At 42.4% G+C, this 15,368-nt stretch overlaps 2 non-coding genes and 1 pseudogene across 3 annotated transcripts; all 3 read right to left on the reverse strand.

Moving 5' to 3' along the window:
* Positions 1 to 330: 330 nt before the first annotated feature.
* LOC147934158 (small ribosomal subunit protein uS3m-like) lies at positions 331 to 4,165 on the reverse strand (annotated as a pseudogene). The gene is made up of 2 exons (XR_015571539.1): positions 3,749 to 4,165; positions 331 to 2,169 (listed from the first exon to the last, which is right to left on the reverse strand). The product of XR_015571539.1 is annotated as a small ribosomal subunit protein uS3m-like (transcript).
* TRNAK-UUU (transfer RNA lysine (anticodon UUU)) lies at positions 3,988 to 4,060 on the reverse strand. Its single transcript has one exon. It is a non-coding gene; the product is annotated as a tRNA-Lys (tRNA).
* A 7,347-nt stretch (positions 4,166 to 11,512) lies between the features above and the next one.
* TRNAW-CCA (transfer RNA tryptophan (anticodon CCA)) lies at positions 11,513 to 11,586 on the reverse strand. Its single transcript has one exon. It is a non-coding gene; the product is annotated as a tRNA-Trp (tRNA).
* Positions 11,587 to 15,368: the final 3,782 nt, after the last annotated feature.

Raw genomic sequence — 15,368 nt, forward strand, 5'->3', positions numbered from 1 at the left:
TACTCAAAGTCAATTGTCTAAGTGCTCTTGCTCTCCCTGATCTCATTGTCTATCTCGTAATCATTTGATTCCGTCTGACTCCTCCTACTCCCCTTTCCGAAAAGATCATCCTTGGTCCTTTTGACATAAGATTCTCGGCCCGCTTTCTCTCTATTAACCAATTACGTTACGACCACTGAACAAACTTGGTTGACGAACATGGTTTATGAGCCGCTAATGTAGCGGCTTGTCGAGCATTTGCCAAACTCACACCATCCATTTCAAATGGGATTTGTCCCGTGGACACACGAGCAATCCAACCCGTAGGATTTCCTTTTCCTCTTCCCATTCTTACTTCTGTGGGTTTACCGGTAATAGGTAGATCCGCGAAAACTCTTACCCATATCTTACCATTTCTTCGGAATTGTCCGCTCATAGCACGATGGAAGTGTCCGATTATAGCCCGACGCGCTGCTTCAATGGCTCGATATGAAAGACGACCAGCTTTACAACTTTTAGTGCCATATCTTCCAAAACCCAGTTTTGTACCATCCGGTTTGCAACCCCTACTACATCTGCCTTTACGATATTTACTATATTTCGTACGTTTCGGATATAGCACGTCCCCCTTTTTTTTGACTATATGAAATCCACACTTTGACACCTGAGATTCCGTAACGAGTAGATACTTCCGCAGGAGCATAATCGATTTTCTGGTTAAATACATTACGAGAAGTTTTTCTATGCTTATAGCATTTAGTTTGAGCTTTTTCTGCTGCGTCTTTTAATCGACCGGAAAAACATATACGGATTCCCTCCACCCTTTTTGGAATCTCCTTCACTATTTTAGCAAAAATGGAATGAAATGATCTTCTTTTGTTCTTCAGTTGAAAAGAGATGTCTTGAGCAATCGGAGAAGCGCTTTGATAAACAGATTTTATTTTTACTGACTCAATTAAGGTCTTAGTGTTTGTTCTATTAGACAAGAAAGATCGCATTTTTTTGACTTCGTAAAAATCAGAGTTGTACCTGTACGGAATTCCTCTCTTTCTCAGTATGATCTCTATCATCATATCTATTACCTTTATCAATTCTTCTATCCCACCTAGGTTTTTGAATTTCTCTATCAATTCCATTACCTTATCCTTACCCATGAGGTTCCAACATTTGACCCTTAATTGATTGAGGAGTTGTTCCCGGGCATCAAGGTTATTATACACCCCAACCCCATCTCTTAGAAAGAAAAAGGTAGCACCGAAGAATGGAAAGAGCGAGATGGTGGTTTTAGTTGTTCCCGCGAAGCGAAGATCATTCGCCAAGCGAATGAAGTGGGTCAACCTATTTTTGGCTTCGGCCAAACACTTTTTCTCGCTGGTCGAGCTTTCTACAAAAAAAAGCGATACGAGAACGTATTCTCTTCTGTAAGCTTCTTCCCTGTGCATTCGCTCTCCCCATCGTAGATGGTTCAGCGGCGCCCGGTGCCACGAAATGATTGAGAACTACGGCGGGGTCGAAATTCATTTGGTTCTTTGTATTAAAAAAGTATTGCATGACCAAAAAATTCAAGGAGGGGCGCACTGCAGGGAGGGTCCGTAGATAACTCGTCGGGCGGTCGGAGCGGGACTTCTTTGGGAAAAAGAACTTGAATAACTTCGTTTTTTTGAAGGAGTCGTCATTTTCTATCAGAAACGCTATGTCATTTACAACCCCGGCGTATTTCGGATGCTTGAAGGCCCCGCTGATCCGAAGTGATTTAGAAAGATTCTTCTTTATCGAGGGTAATCGGTCATGATATCCATAGCGTTGTTTTTTTTTCGGCCAACCCCGGATTTCGTTTTGCTTCTTTCGGTCGTCGAGCCTGATCGACTCGACTCTTTTCCTTGCCCCCCGGCCTCTCACTTCGTTTCGTTCTTCTTCTGTATCGTCGCTTGAATGAAGACTCCCGATCGGCCCGGCTTTCCCGAATGTCGTCCACCATCGGCCCTTCTCCTTTCCGGGTCTAGTTTTTTCACGTCGTTTCAGTCGTCGTGGTCGACGGGGAAGAAAGAAATGAATGAATGTTCTTTTAGGAAAATGTAGAATAATACACCTACCGAGACGAAAGCCGAAGGTGAGTCTCGTAGGTGGACGTATCGAACCGAAATAAGATCTCAGATTGACATCTTGATACACAAATTTACCATAATAATAAATAGAGTCAATAGTGACCCCGCCGTAGAAAGAGCCGCTTCTTTTTTGCTTGATAGGGGGGCTTCCATTCACCAACAAAGACTAAAAGTGCTCTCCGAACCGTGCTGGATAGTCACCCATCACACGGCTCTCAAACCCAACCTATAGTGGATCCCGGGAGACAAAGTCAAAGCGCTTGATCCTTTGCCCCATACTTTGAGATGCTCCTCCCCGCGCAGCGACGCTGCTCGTGAGAGGCTTAGCTTTAAGTTTAAGCTGCTATCGTTCGGTTCGGATAAGTCAAGTCCCTTTGATCGGTTCGCTCAGGTGGTCTTATCTTCCCTAACGTTCAGAGTCGTTTTGGTTTGAGAAAGGAGCACCGGCCGAGCGCCCTGAATGAATAAGAAATGGACAGGAGAGAGAATCAATGATTCTTATTCAACCGAGTTGAAGCTAGCAACATGTTGATTACACACCGGAGGTTAGTAAGAACTGAGGGGCAATGCCCTCCTAACCTAAGTAGGCTACCCGCGCTGCGAAGCAACTGGTACTTGATTGGGGCGGGGGGCGGTTTGGTTTCGTGCAAGGCCCTCGCAACAGGAAGAGGCAATTGTCATTAACCTTTCGCCTTTATTGATATAAAACAAGCTGACTTACCGGCAACAAGCACCTTTTTTTCTCAAAGTCAAGTTTCTCGCTTGTTTCTTTAGAAAGATTGCAGCCTTAGCGAAACAACTTATCCTTTTCTACGAATCTTCCCTTTATTGAGCAAAATTCTATCTATATTTCTTCCCGGAATATTTTTCAATTCTATCATTTGTTTGACAACTTAAACTAGGCTTCATTTTAGATAGGTTTTCGGTCTCTTAATCAAAATCGGTCAGGGGTGCCGTCGGAACGGTCGGTGGCTGCTTAGTCTCATCCGAGAGTCTAATCTCTTTGTACTGCTTTTTTTCAAAGAAAAAAAAAAGAAGAAAGGGGTCGATTTAGGCTCCTTCCCTTCCACTGCATAGCTACGCTAACAGGTACTACGAGCCCTCTGTCCCACACATCTAACCAGCTCGCGTGGTTCACCGGTTCCACCGAAAACTCTCATTTGTTAAAACGGAGCATAGTGCGCTTTAGGCGCCGAGCGAGAAACCTCTCTTCTTTCGTTTCGGTTTATTCACTATCTGAAACTTAGCACTTGTTTGATTTTTCTTATTGGGCGGCGGCGTTCTTTTTTGAAGTCTATCCGAACCGAATTAGCACTTCTCAGATCAGACTAGGCCTCCCCCGCAGAGCTGGGCGCCGGGGACCTGGATGCGCTAGCGATCGGCGCATAGGGGGGGTTAGTTGCCCGGGTTTCTCGGCCTGGTATCCTACACCTCGCGTTAATGATATCTACATTCAACTGTGCCCCGGAGACACGGTCGAAGCACGCCCATCCAGTGTGCTTCTTTCACGACATGCTCTGGTTCCGGGTGTTTTCCAGTGGTCTTCTAGCGTTAGAAGAAGTCGTGTCCGTCCCGGACATCTGCAACGTCCTCCCACGCTTTTTTTAAAATATAGGATAAACTGAAGGAAAAGACTTACCCATTCGGTGACTTTCGCGGTCGCCCTCACTGAACCGATTTGAATCTGAACTACGATTTTTTCCAAGTCTTACCGAAATCGGATTTCCTTTTCGTGCCATATTTTTTGACTTTATGGATTTCTGTCCCTTTTTTCTTCCCGGTCCAATATTTGTTCTCGAAAGTCTGAGTTTACGTGTACTCTCCAAATTTATGACCAACCTTCCCCTCAGTGATCTTAGAACGCTACTACGCATCTTTACTATATAGTGTGGTAAGGTAGGTTTGGGTATAGCAGGACTTGAACCTGCGACCATTAGGTTAAAAGCCCAATGCTCTACCAACTGAGCTATACACCCAAATAAAGATGTAGTAGTCAATTAAGATTGGTGCGGAAAAGAGAAAGAGGTCTCAACAAGCATTAACTAGTTGATGCTGATCGAACTCTCAGTTCGAAGCTCTTCGCCAACATGTTACGAGGCTCCAGTCTTAGGCGGGTCACCATTACTTGACTTAGCTTAGAAAGGCGAACATCTGGGCAAGGGAAAGCGCAGTGCGCTTGGTCCTTTCGAACCAGTCTTTATAAACCTGGTGCAAATGGCTTTCGATAGTTGCATCGTAAACGGGCATCCAATAGATTCTACTCATAAAGAGATAGATCAGTAGTTTAGGAATGTATGCTTGCTTTCTTTTTTTTTCTTTCCTTTCATCGGAAAATCAACAACCTAATTCAACTCACTTCTTTTACCGGGCGGTGGAAGACTAGGGATATATCATTTAATCAGGAAGGGCATCACCAGCTACAGTAGTTGCATTCTCACCAGCCTTCATAGCAAGATTTCATAAGGAGTATTTACTTAGGAGGGCTATAGATAAGATTCTAAGGTAGGGTTCTATATAATCTATTTATTTCCTGTTGAGGATAGTTTAATAATCTCATAGCGCATCGACGTAGATCGCCCAGTTGGTTCTAGGTGGGGTCTCGAGTAAGGGTAGCCGCACTCTCCTTCTTTTATAACAAAAAGCGGAGGACCTTCCCTCTTAGCTCTTAAGGAATTCTGAAACCTATACACGTTGTTAACGAGCTAACCTAACTAATATAGATAGAAAAACCTGAGCAAAGTAGCTAAGGGACTAGGTCGGTTATTTCAGTTCCGAGGAAAGAGAGGACTAGAACTAATTCTTATAAGCTAATGTGCGATACGCGTTACACGTGTTAAGCATATACGCGTGTAACATGTTCATATGTATGTTCATTCACATGTTCACATCAGTGGTAGCTTGAACAAACAACAATTTCTCCCTTCTCACATAGCATGTCTCATTCATATTCAAAGCAGACTGTCTTCATGCTCAATCAGTAGCAAGTTTACTTCATCCCCGGGGACCGGTCCAGTAGAGGAGCGGAAACGACTCTGTTATCTTGCATTCCTCATTCGCATTAGAGCATTAGAGTATGAATATAAGCAAGCTTTCCTTATTCCGAAATCTAAAAAAAAAGAGCTCTAGAAGTTCAGTCGGTGTTCTCTCATCTCTTAATTAAGATATTTCTTAATCGAGAATCGTGAGACTCGCCCAACCTAGTAAAGGGGCTTGAATCGGTATTTTGTTTAGGGAGAAACCCTACTAAGGAAAGGATGAGATATAGCATTAACTCCACTTGTTGGTATTCGTTGGGACGCATGCTTGGAACGGCCTCTAAGGGGTTGTTGTATAACAAGTGCATAATGTCCACTAGAACGTCCGTGTATTTTATCATCAACCTAATGAATGAATTTCAAGATATAGGGCTTTCCTATTATCACAGGCTGTTCAAAAGGATCTCCTGTTCTTCCATAAAAAAATCTGCTTTTTCCTGGATACTCGGGTTCAAATACCCATGGATTCGCTGTTTGCTTACTGGCTTCATATAATTCAGAAAACACTAGTTTTCTCGAAGCCTCTTGTTCATATCTCTCATCAAAAGGGGCTATTCGATAATGTCTATCTAGCAGACTTCCCGCTAACCCAAGCGAGCATTCAAATATCTGTCCTACATTCATTCGTGAGGGTACTCCTAATGGGTATGGGTTGAAGACCATATCCACGGGTCTTCCCGCTTAGGAAGAATTGCGAGCCGGAGTTTTGTTTTAGTCCATACAATGCCTTTCTGAGTCTACTAACTAGATGTGAAGAAACTGATCACCCTGGCGAAGGTGTAAACTAAACCCGACTCTAAATCTAGAATCGTTTTCCATTCATAAAAGCATTCCCCACATCTCACTGGAACTTAGTATCAAGGGCTACAGTAAGAAAGACAAGAGAAAGGGTAAGATGCCGTGGTGATCTAAGCCGTCAACGAGCAATTTGTCTCAGTTGAATCCAAAGAAAGAGGGCGAAGAAACTCATTAATTCATTGATGAGGGCTAGGCCCGAGAGAAAATCAATATGAAAGGGAAGGAGATATTCAGGTGGGTCGAATCCATAAGGTCATAATCGAGTTAAGCTTGCGCTTACGTTTTACAGCATTGAGAACTTCGAATCATCCTCCACAACCCTAACCTCACAATCAAATCTTTTCAAATTCTCTTTTTAGCTGTGATTTGAATGTCTAAAGTTTGTCTTCAACCTCCCTGGTTTCGACATGGGTTCAAAACTCCCGGTTAAGATCAAAAGTAGGAGCTAATTCGTCTATCACAGGTAGTAGCTCACCCGCCTCTCTTTCTCAAGTGAGACAAAGGCATTCAAGATGGACTGCTAAAAGACATATCTTACCTTTACTTTACATCGCATTTATTCTTTCAGAACCTTACTATCTATTGAGCTTGAACTACTAAATCTCTATTATTACATACCAGGGTTTACTACAGTTTCACTGCCCTGAAGGGAGCTAGCCCTGCTTCTTCTTCAGTGTTTGCTAACTGCTTCTGTGCTTAATCCCGCATGATAAGAGGAGGTTTCTGAAACGGACACGGACTCAAAACTCCCTGAGTCTATACCTAGTGAACTCCCTGGGGCTGAGAAGAAAGCTTATAATTCGATTGGAACATTTACTTCGAGGGCACTCATAACTAAAGTACTGGGGAGCGGTTTGTTGCCCTTGTAGGTAGTCCTTGTTGGAGAGTCATAGCTTATCTCAATTGAGAGTCCTGCGCTGCGTCTTATCTAGACCGCTGCCAGCCGGATTGAAATTCCAGTTGTTGGAAGAGCTACTGCAACTAAAGCAACAGATACTAGAACTATTGAATTCACAGCTACTTCTGCAACTAACTACTGAGACTCTTACTTGAATCATTTATGGAACTCTCGTTGGAGCCTGTTCTTTCTTCTACGAAGCCTCCTGTAAAGGCATCATTTCCATCCGTCTCAGTTAAAGGCTTCAGTTGTTGAATTACCTGGAGTTTCCTCAACACCCACTACTAGAGAAAGTGAAGATGGTTCATTTACAGACCCTGTCACTCTTTCTTATCCTGTAGTTTCATATGGAATGGTTTCAGCTTCCTCTACTCCTACTAGGTCTACTTAGCCTTTTATTCCGAGGTGGCTTGCTTTCCTGGGGCTGCTAGTCTTTCCTATCCCTATGGTGTAAGGAATGCTTACTATCCTATTTATTAGGTAACTCCCCTTCTCCTCTCCTTTCTTAGCTCTAGGCTTCAGCTTTCCTTCATTACAGTGAATGTAAGCAACACACCCAAATCTCCTGAGATATGAATAAGTAGGGACTGATTGAAACCATACCTCATCTGGAACATGGAAATTGATTGCTGTGGAAGGGTATTTGTTGATGATGTGCACAGCTGTGTTTGCAGCATCTGCCCTGAAAGTCTTGGGAAGTCCACACTCACAAAGCATACTTCTGATCTTTTCAATGATTGTGCGGTTCATCCTTTCAGCTACCCCGTTTTGTTGAGGGATGTATGCACATGTCTTACAATCCCATTTCTCCGATTTACAGATCTTCCATTAAGGGATCTAACATTAAGGGATCTAACATTGATTTACCATTCCTCCTATGAAGTGAACAACTAACCAAACCTTTCTTCCTTGGCTTACTTGGCTTCCCTTGCTTTCCTACCATTCCCAACTAACCTACTTTCCTAGTTCTTTGATTCTGATATTCCTATTCCTGGGATTACTAGTTCTCACATTCCTCTTTTCTTTCTGGTTTCCCGGATTTCTCTTCTTCCTACTTTCTTTGCTCTCCTGGCTTTCTGGATGTGAGGGTTAGAACTATCTCTAGCTCTCCCAGCTAAGATGTACGATGTCTGATACCGATTCAAGCTCACTCAGAGATATATGATTTATGTGTTCTATGGGTTTGAAAACAGGGATGGTAGGGTTTCTTCCATTGAAAAGAAAGAAAGCTTATTTAGGACCTCTGAGACCGTTTAGCTCTTATTCCTCTTTGGAAGTTACTTTGTGATGGGATTTTGGGTCTTCTGTGAGAGATCATTCTATTAAACGAATAAAGTGAACGTTTCCGGACGTTTTCTGGTTGGGAGAGCGTACAAAGCAAGGACTCGGAGGTCGGTGTAGTTAGGATAGTAATATAACCTATTACCTATTGGTAACCTATTGCTGTACGTATCCCCTATAAGATCTTGTCCAGCATCTTTGTCTAGCTAATCTTAGGGACTGTAAGCAAAGGATGTCACTATAGCTAACCTTCCCAAGTAACAGTACCTAATTTGACCAATTTTGATTTTATAAGAAAACAAGGAAAGTCAACTACCCTATTCCCAATTCCCAAGCCAACCAAACCAGGGAAGCTAGGTCCAACCATTACCCTTTTCGAGCAGACTCAGAAAAAGAAGAAGCCAACCCAGATCCTTATTCGCGGTAGCAGCTACTTTTTCTGCTTCTTCGGTTGTTGCCGCCTAATTAGCTACGATCAATGAAAATCTCTACAGAGAAGAAAGCTGTGCCCATATATCTATAAGCAGCGCTTTGTCCTTTCTATATAAGCTGCACTACGCTGAATGAGAAAAATTTGCTGCTCCCATCTATTTGTTGTGGGGCATCCCCGTTCCCAATGACTGTTCCTGGAGTTGGAGGAAATTGCTGAACTTGAGGGACACCTTTCATCCGGTCGGTAATGGGAAAGGTACTTTTCTTTGGTTCGACAACAGGCATCCGTTAGGTCCCATTGTTCAAAAGTATAGTAGTAGAATCTGTTATGATACAGCTATTCCGGTCTATGCCAAAGTCAACACTATTATTGAAGAAAACGGCTGGAAGTGGCCGGCGGTTAGATCTTTCAATAGGCCCCCTCTTCGTTTCACTCGAGCCTCTTTGCCCCTCGAGTCCACTCAAGAACTACTTGACTGACTAGCGACAGGGAGATTTGAAAGACTGATGGAGAGCACACCCGCGAACTATGGAACAAGGTTACCCCCACACTGAAGAAAGAGTACAACAAACAATAAGGATAAGATGAATGCAAGAGATAGAAAGGCCTTTTTCGAGACAAAAGAGGCTTACGTATCTTCTTCCCTTATCAGAACGCTTTGACCCTTTGCCCATAGTTACAGAGATTCCAGATTCGCGGGAATCAATAGAAAGAATTTATTTGTGGACAGAAAGGTAGCTTGCTTACTTAGTGCTTGTACTAAGGAAAGATTACGACTCCGATAGATAACCAAAGAGCAGACAGGAGCAAGCCAGAGACCTATTACATATGAGCTAGCGAATACCTCAGCTACAGGAGTGGAAGAATTTGAGTTAGAAGCTCTAAAGAGAGTCTCCTTTCCGGACTTGAAAGCGATTAAAGGCAGATAGAATTAAGGCGAAAGAAAGCCCAGAAAGCAGCTATTTCCCGTATTCCCAGCCGAAAGGGCATTCTCTTGAAGAAAGACCGTAGAGCGAAGGCGATATATGATATAGCCAGGCCAGGAAGGCCCATGTTTCCTCCATGAGAAGGTACAAAGACATTGCTGCTCAGTGAGACAATGTTGTCAATAGCAGCCAGAGCAGAGGACTTATTGATATATGGTGAAAGTTCGCCTTCTTGTGCCAACATCTCCCTACTAACTAGATTTAGAAATTCTAGCGCAAGTGGCTGCAAAGACTAGAAAGCCAATGAAGAAAATAGTTCAAATGAAATCCTATCCCGTAATGGTTGTCAACGAGAGAAGGCTTCAGGGTAGCTTCTGGAGTTCTTAGAGAAGGCTTACTTCAAGAGGTTCTTAAGAAGGAGTTTCAAACTGACCTTTAGGCACTGACGTGACTCTTCCACTTGTTGATTCAGTCGAGAACAACATCTGCTCTGTGAAAGCTTACCGGAAACTCTCACCAGAAGGTCAAATCTGTGCAGTGTAAGCTTGATCTCTTTGAATTGGGTATTCCCCCAACCTGTCAAACAAAGAAAGCTAGTATAGGCATGAAAATAGCTTGCTTAGAGAGCTTCCCTTCCCCTTACAGGCAAGCTTGAACTTCCCTTCCTAACGAGCCAACAAGTTAGAGATGTAAAGACGGTTCCTTACCAGGAGTCAATCCCACAAGAATCCTAGCTTGATTGGTTTGATGTAAGCGAATGCGAGTACAGGGAAACGAGACAGCTCACAACAAAGCTTAGGCTCACTTCTGACCGAAAGTCCAATTCAATCATTCAAAGCTCACTGAGCACTTCTTTCCTTAGTTTGAGGACGTTAATGAGTTTCAAAGGATAATAGCTGATCTAGAAAACCTGAAAGTCTCTATATCAGACGAGGATCAATACTGATGTCCTTACCAAAACAGAATTCAATTCAACAGCAAAAGAAGGATAGCTTGATCCTCAATGCCTTTGATCATCTTTTTCTAGGTAGGGAATTGCTTATCTCGGTAAGCTAAGAATGTTAGAAACAAAGAACTAGGACAGAACGGGAAATGGAGAAGGAGGTTAGAATCAAAGAACAGTAAATGGAGAAGGAGGTTAATGTGTATTTCATTCTATCTACATTTGAACTAATTGAGTGTATCCAGTCTTATCCATTAATGTAATTACAAGAAGAATAGTACCAAGCATGTAGGTTATAGTTTTCACTTTACTGGGTGAAGGTTTCTGTAGTTCAAGTGGGTCAAAAGTGGTTTGCGGAAACATATCTCTAATAATTCGATTGAGAGGCTCCTCGCACTCACATGGACTTAAACTTTTGTGTATTATACAAACATGATTCACATACACATCTCGTGTATATTGCAATACATTTGGTAAATTATCTGAAAATAATAATGAAGGTTTGTTCAAAAGAGGTCCAGGAGCTATTTCCATTAACACTGTTATACTGAACAGTATACAAAAGAAGACTGCAGTGCGAGAATTTATGGAGGATGATAATGCATTTGAGATATTCTGCTGAACACTTTCATATCTTTTATGTAAAACATTTTTGATGAGAAAATCACCAGTAGTATCCAAACACTTTAATCCAGATGATGGGAAAATGCTTTGTTTAAACCTACTACGAAGTATGCTTAATAATGAATTATTACCAGTTGATCCATATGGTGATGTGAAATCTAAGTTTAGGTTTTTGATATAACTATGAAGTATATTAGGTAGTATTACTTTCTCTGTTGAGTTTGTACCACTGGTCTGATGTCTCAATTTCTCTCGCGTTAGGATATGAATTGGATTTTCTGTGGAACTGTTGACCAGTGGTCCTCTAAATAAAGGAGATTTCATTTTCATATCTAAATTCACCGATATGTATAGAGCACCACAGGTCAGAAGTAAGAAAGATAATATATATGTCTATTGGTTAAATCAATTCTGGCGAGAGATCAAATTCAGATTACTGTTCAATTATTTGAGTTCAGTCTAATTTTCGACCTAACAAGAGCAACGGAATCACGCTCTGTAGGATTTGAACCTACGACATTGGGTTTTGGAGACCCACGTTCTACCGAACTGAACTAAGAGCGCTTTCTTATCACAATTGATAAGACTGTAAAGACGAGGATTCTTTTTTTTTTTTATAACCCCAATAAATATTCCACGCCTATACTATCATATATAATATGAGAAATTGAAAGATTATCTATGTCCAATTTGAATCGATTACCAAGCCATGTCCCCTCATGCTATATGAGACTGAACTCTCAGTTTGTATATGTGGAAAGAGACCTAAGAGAACTGAAACTGACTTCTAACCTAGGCTCTGACTCTCTTATTTTGACTTCTTTCCTTCTTTTCCCGTAGGATCTCCCAAGAAAAAGCCAATATCCTGAGAGTGATCTATAAATTCCCACGAAGGCCAATCAGCATCACTAAAACAAGAGCAAGTTGAGAGGAAGGTGTCAAGTGCAGACAATTCAGAGAAGATATCTCAACAATCTTTTGAAAGCGTTTAATAGGAAGGAATAGAAACTTGAATCTAAACCTTCTTTTCTATCTAAGGTCTCATCAGAAATTGTGAAAGTTCACTGAGTAAGCTATGTCAGGTCTGGTTATGCTAGCAACCACCAAGAATGCTAGCTACGATAGAGATGAGGATTAACAAAGTGGAACTTACAACAGCAGAGCAGACAAAGAGGACCCAGAAGTTACTATGGGAGAAGGGATAGGTTCTTTCCATGCCAGCCTTGACCAATAGATCAGTAATGTTTTGAGAAAGATAGAAGCAGAAGTTCTACTCACTTTTTGACCAAGATTGAGCCAGATACTTTATAGAAAAGATGGCATTTTTGATGCATACTATTCATCAATATGAAGAGGATTGGACCATGTGATTCTAAGATCATCAACATATACTAGAATGTACAGAGCATGACCACCGCTCAGAAAGAGAGAGAGAGAAAGAGACCGTAATGTCTGAGAGAAAGGAGAGATTGAAAACGGAAGCAAGCGGAGGGATAGGAGAAGAGAGAAGAGAGATTGTAGCGATTTACTGTATCTGAGTGCAACACAAACAATACTAAGACCAAGATCTTCCGACTTCTTTTTCCAATGTATCTTTGTTGAAGATGAATCTCAAACAACAAAACTAAGGGATATGGCATTCATTTTCAAATGAACTAACTAATACTGCTTCCAATCAACATATTTCGATTTCAAACCACGAATCCCCCCAACACAGCAATCCAAACTTGACACAACTGGAACCTCACATTCCAAACCCAAATTAGCATTCGAATAACCAGATTTATATATTTTCCCATCAGCTCAACATCAGAGGAATATTAAGGGAATAGTGAAGGGGATCTTATACCTGAAGCTGTTTCCAAGGAGATCCACGCCATGGACCAGTTTCCTGATATGTAGAGAAGACAATCCCCTGAAACCAAGTAATCCGCGAAGAGTCCTCAGTCTCTAGCAATTACTAACCGTTAGCAAAGAAAGAAACCTACTTGACTCAGCGGTTAGAGTATCGCTTTCATACGGCGAGAGTCATTGGTTCAAATCCAATAGTAGGTAACTGCTTTCCTTCTGTTGCTTGTCTGAGACTTTCCGCGTATATGATAGAACGATAGATTGAGACTCTATGTCCCTTTTTGATCCCTAACTAGGAATAGATGGGTGACTGTTAACCACGAGACTTCGCTCTTGATATACCGGCAAAAGTGAGCAATCCCATTTTCCTTCGTAAGAGTACATCAGGAATCACAAACTGTCTCTTGATATAGCGAGGATTTGATGCAACCCTATTTTCCTTCGTAAGAGGACAGTAGGAATCACAAACTGTCTCTTGATATACCGGCAAAAGAAAGAAACCCTATTTGAGCTCTACGGAGGACAGTAGGAATCCAAAACTTTCTCTTTATATAGATGGAAAAGTGCATTTTCTCTTCTCGTATCTCAGTAGCTAAGAGTTCTCATGGGACAATGGAACTCCATCCATCAACCGAGAAACACAACTTGCCTCAAAGCGCTTCTTTATTCAAAAATAATATATTATGAAATGAATCCACATACAAACGTGGGCAGGTCTGCTCATTATTTGTGTTCGTACATTTATTCATTATTGCAATACAAATAACACCTCCACTTTACTAGTGATGGAGGGGATTCGCGCCGGATGGAACAAGGCGTTTTGAACCGTATACTACTGTTGCTGGAATGAAACGCAGCCTCGGAACAGAATTATGCTGCTTGCTGGGCCCTGATGGTGGAACCGGCATTTTTGGGGGGAAGAAAGCGGCCCCCTTTTGCGGCAGAGTGGGCAGCATCGCTTTCCCTCGTGTAGCTATGATGCCATTCAGAAACAACACAAGAAAAAGAAAAAGCAGTATTTCGCGGATTCTTGCCATCACTGGAAAACAAATTGAGCTGTAGGCATCAAGGTAAGGGAACGAGATTATATACTGCTGCAGAAGCGGAATCGAGGGGGTTGGTTGGAAGGTAAGGATAGCGTGGATTGGCCGATTGGTTGGAAGGTAAGGATAGCATGATTGACTGGTTGCGGGTCCTTTGGATCATGGGCCACAGCTACTTGGGTAGAGACCGCTGAACATCATTTGGACAGGCCGAGGCTATATGGGCTGCGCGCCTTTTTATGGCTGTCATTTTCTGGGCTATTTGGATGGACTCAGATCCTTTCATGTAGGAGATAGATGGAAAGCAGCTCTCTAGCAACAAACAGTACGGAGGGAACAACTGACCTCGAACTGACCTAACACTGAAGACCTAACCTCGAAGCTGTCTGGGTCTTTGGTAGTCCAACTACTAAATCTATAGAGATGCCTTCCCAAGATCTCTTCGGTACGGGTATGGATACACTCCTCTTGGCACTTCTTCCAGTCGAGTTGCTAAAGCACCTCTCCTCTGCCAAGCTCTCGGTGGATTCGAACCACCAAACAAGCCACTTCCCCTTGAATGCTCTGATACCAGAACCAGTCTCTCTCTGGATCTAAACCTGTATTATCTGAGCATCGTATATATAATAGAATCATAAGCTGGATCTATTGTTTCACCAAAAAATGCAATTGCTCCGGGTCAACTTCTCCCCCCGCTGCTACTGGAGCTACTGGATATCGACCTAAGAGATTACAGTACAGGAGAGGCTGATACTTGACTAAATAGATCAAAAATGAGGGACTCACGGTAACATAGAAACTCTTTGGATTTTGGAAAGGAATCGATAAGCCAGAGGGGATTACTCCTCTCTGTGCTGGAATGTATGGGATTGATGGATGGACAACTTCTGGGAGTAAACTGGAATACCTGCTACCCACCATGGCAGATTTGACTAGCCAAAAAAGCAGGGGAGTTTTCCTTTCTTTTATAAGTGAATTCCTGAGTTGGTAGCTTCTAGTGTGCTGCTAAGGGCAAAGCTTTTCCTAGTTTGAAAACTAATCATACTCCCGCGACGAGATAGGTAGTTATGCTCAGCGGGGCCCGGCTATGTGATCAGATTTTCTTTGGCTATTGGGGCAGAGGACCGGATGTCGCCTTCTCTCATGTACTTGCTCAATAGAGTGAACAGGGGCATCACGGCTACTTTTTTTTTTCTTGTCTCATTCCACGAGTCCTCAAAAGGGGAGAAGAGGCAACTGCCGCAAAATGTACCACGCCCACGCCGAGGAACGCTAGTTAGTCGACTAAAAGGTCTGCAAGCCTCACTTCTGTTTGTTAGTAGAGATTCGATCTAATTGAAATATTCTATGACGGGATCCCCGGCTCATCGCAAGGCAGTTGCTTCAGCCGTCAATTTCCCTTTCCCAGTCCTCCTAAACCCCTTCTTCGCACTTCCGTCGTCTTCCTTAGCA

This window comes from Camelina sativa, chromosome 11 (assembly GCF_030686135.1).
Source record: "Camelina sativa cultivar CO46 ecotype springtype chromosome 11, ASM3068613v1".
Classification (NCBI taxonomy): domain Eukaryota; kingdom Viridiplantae; phylum Streptophyta; class Magnoliopsida; order Brassicales; family Brassicaceae; genus Camelina; species Camelina sativa.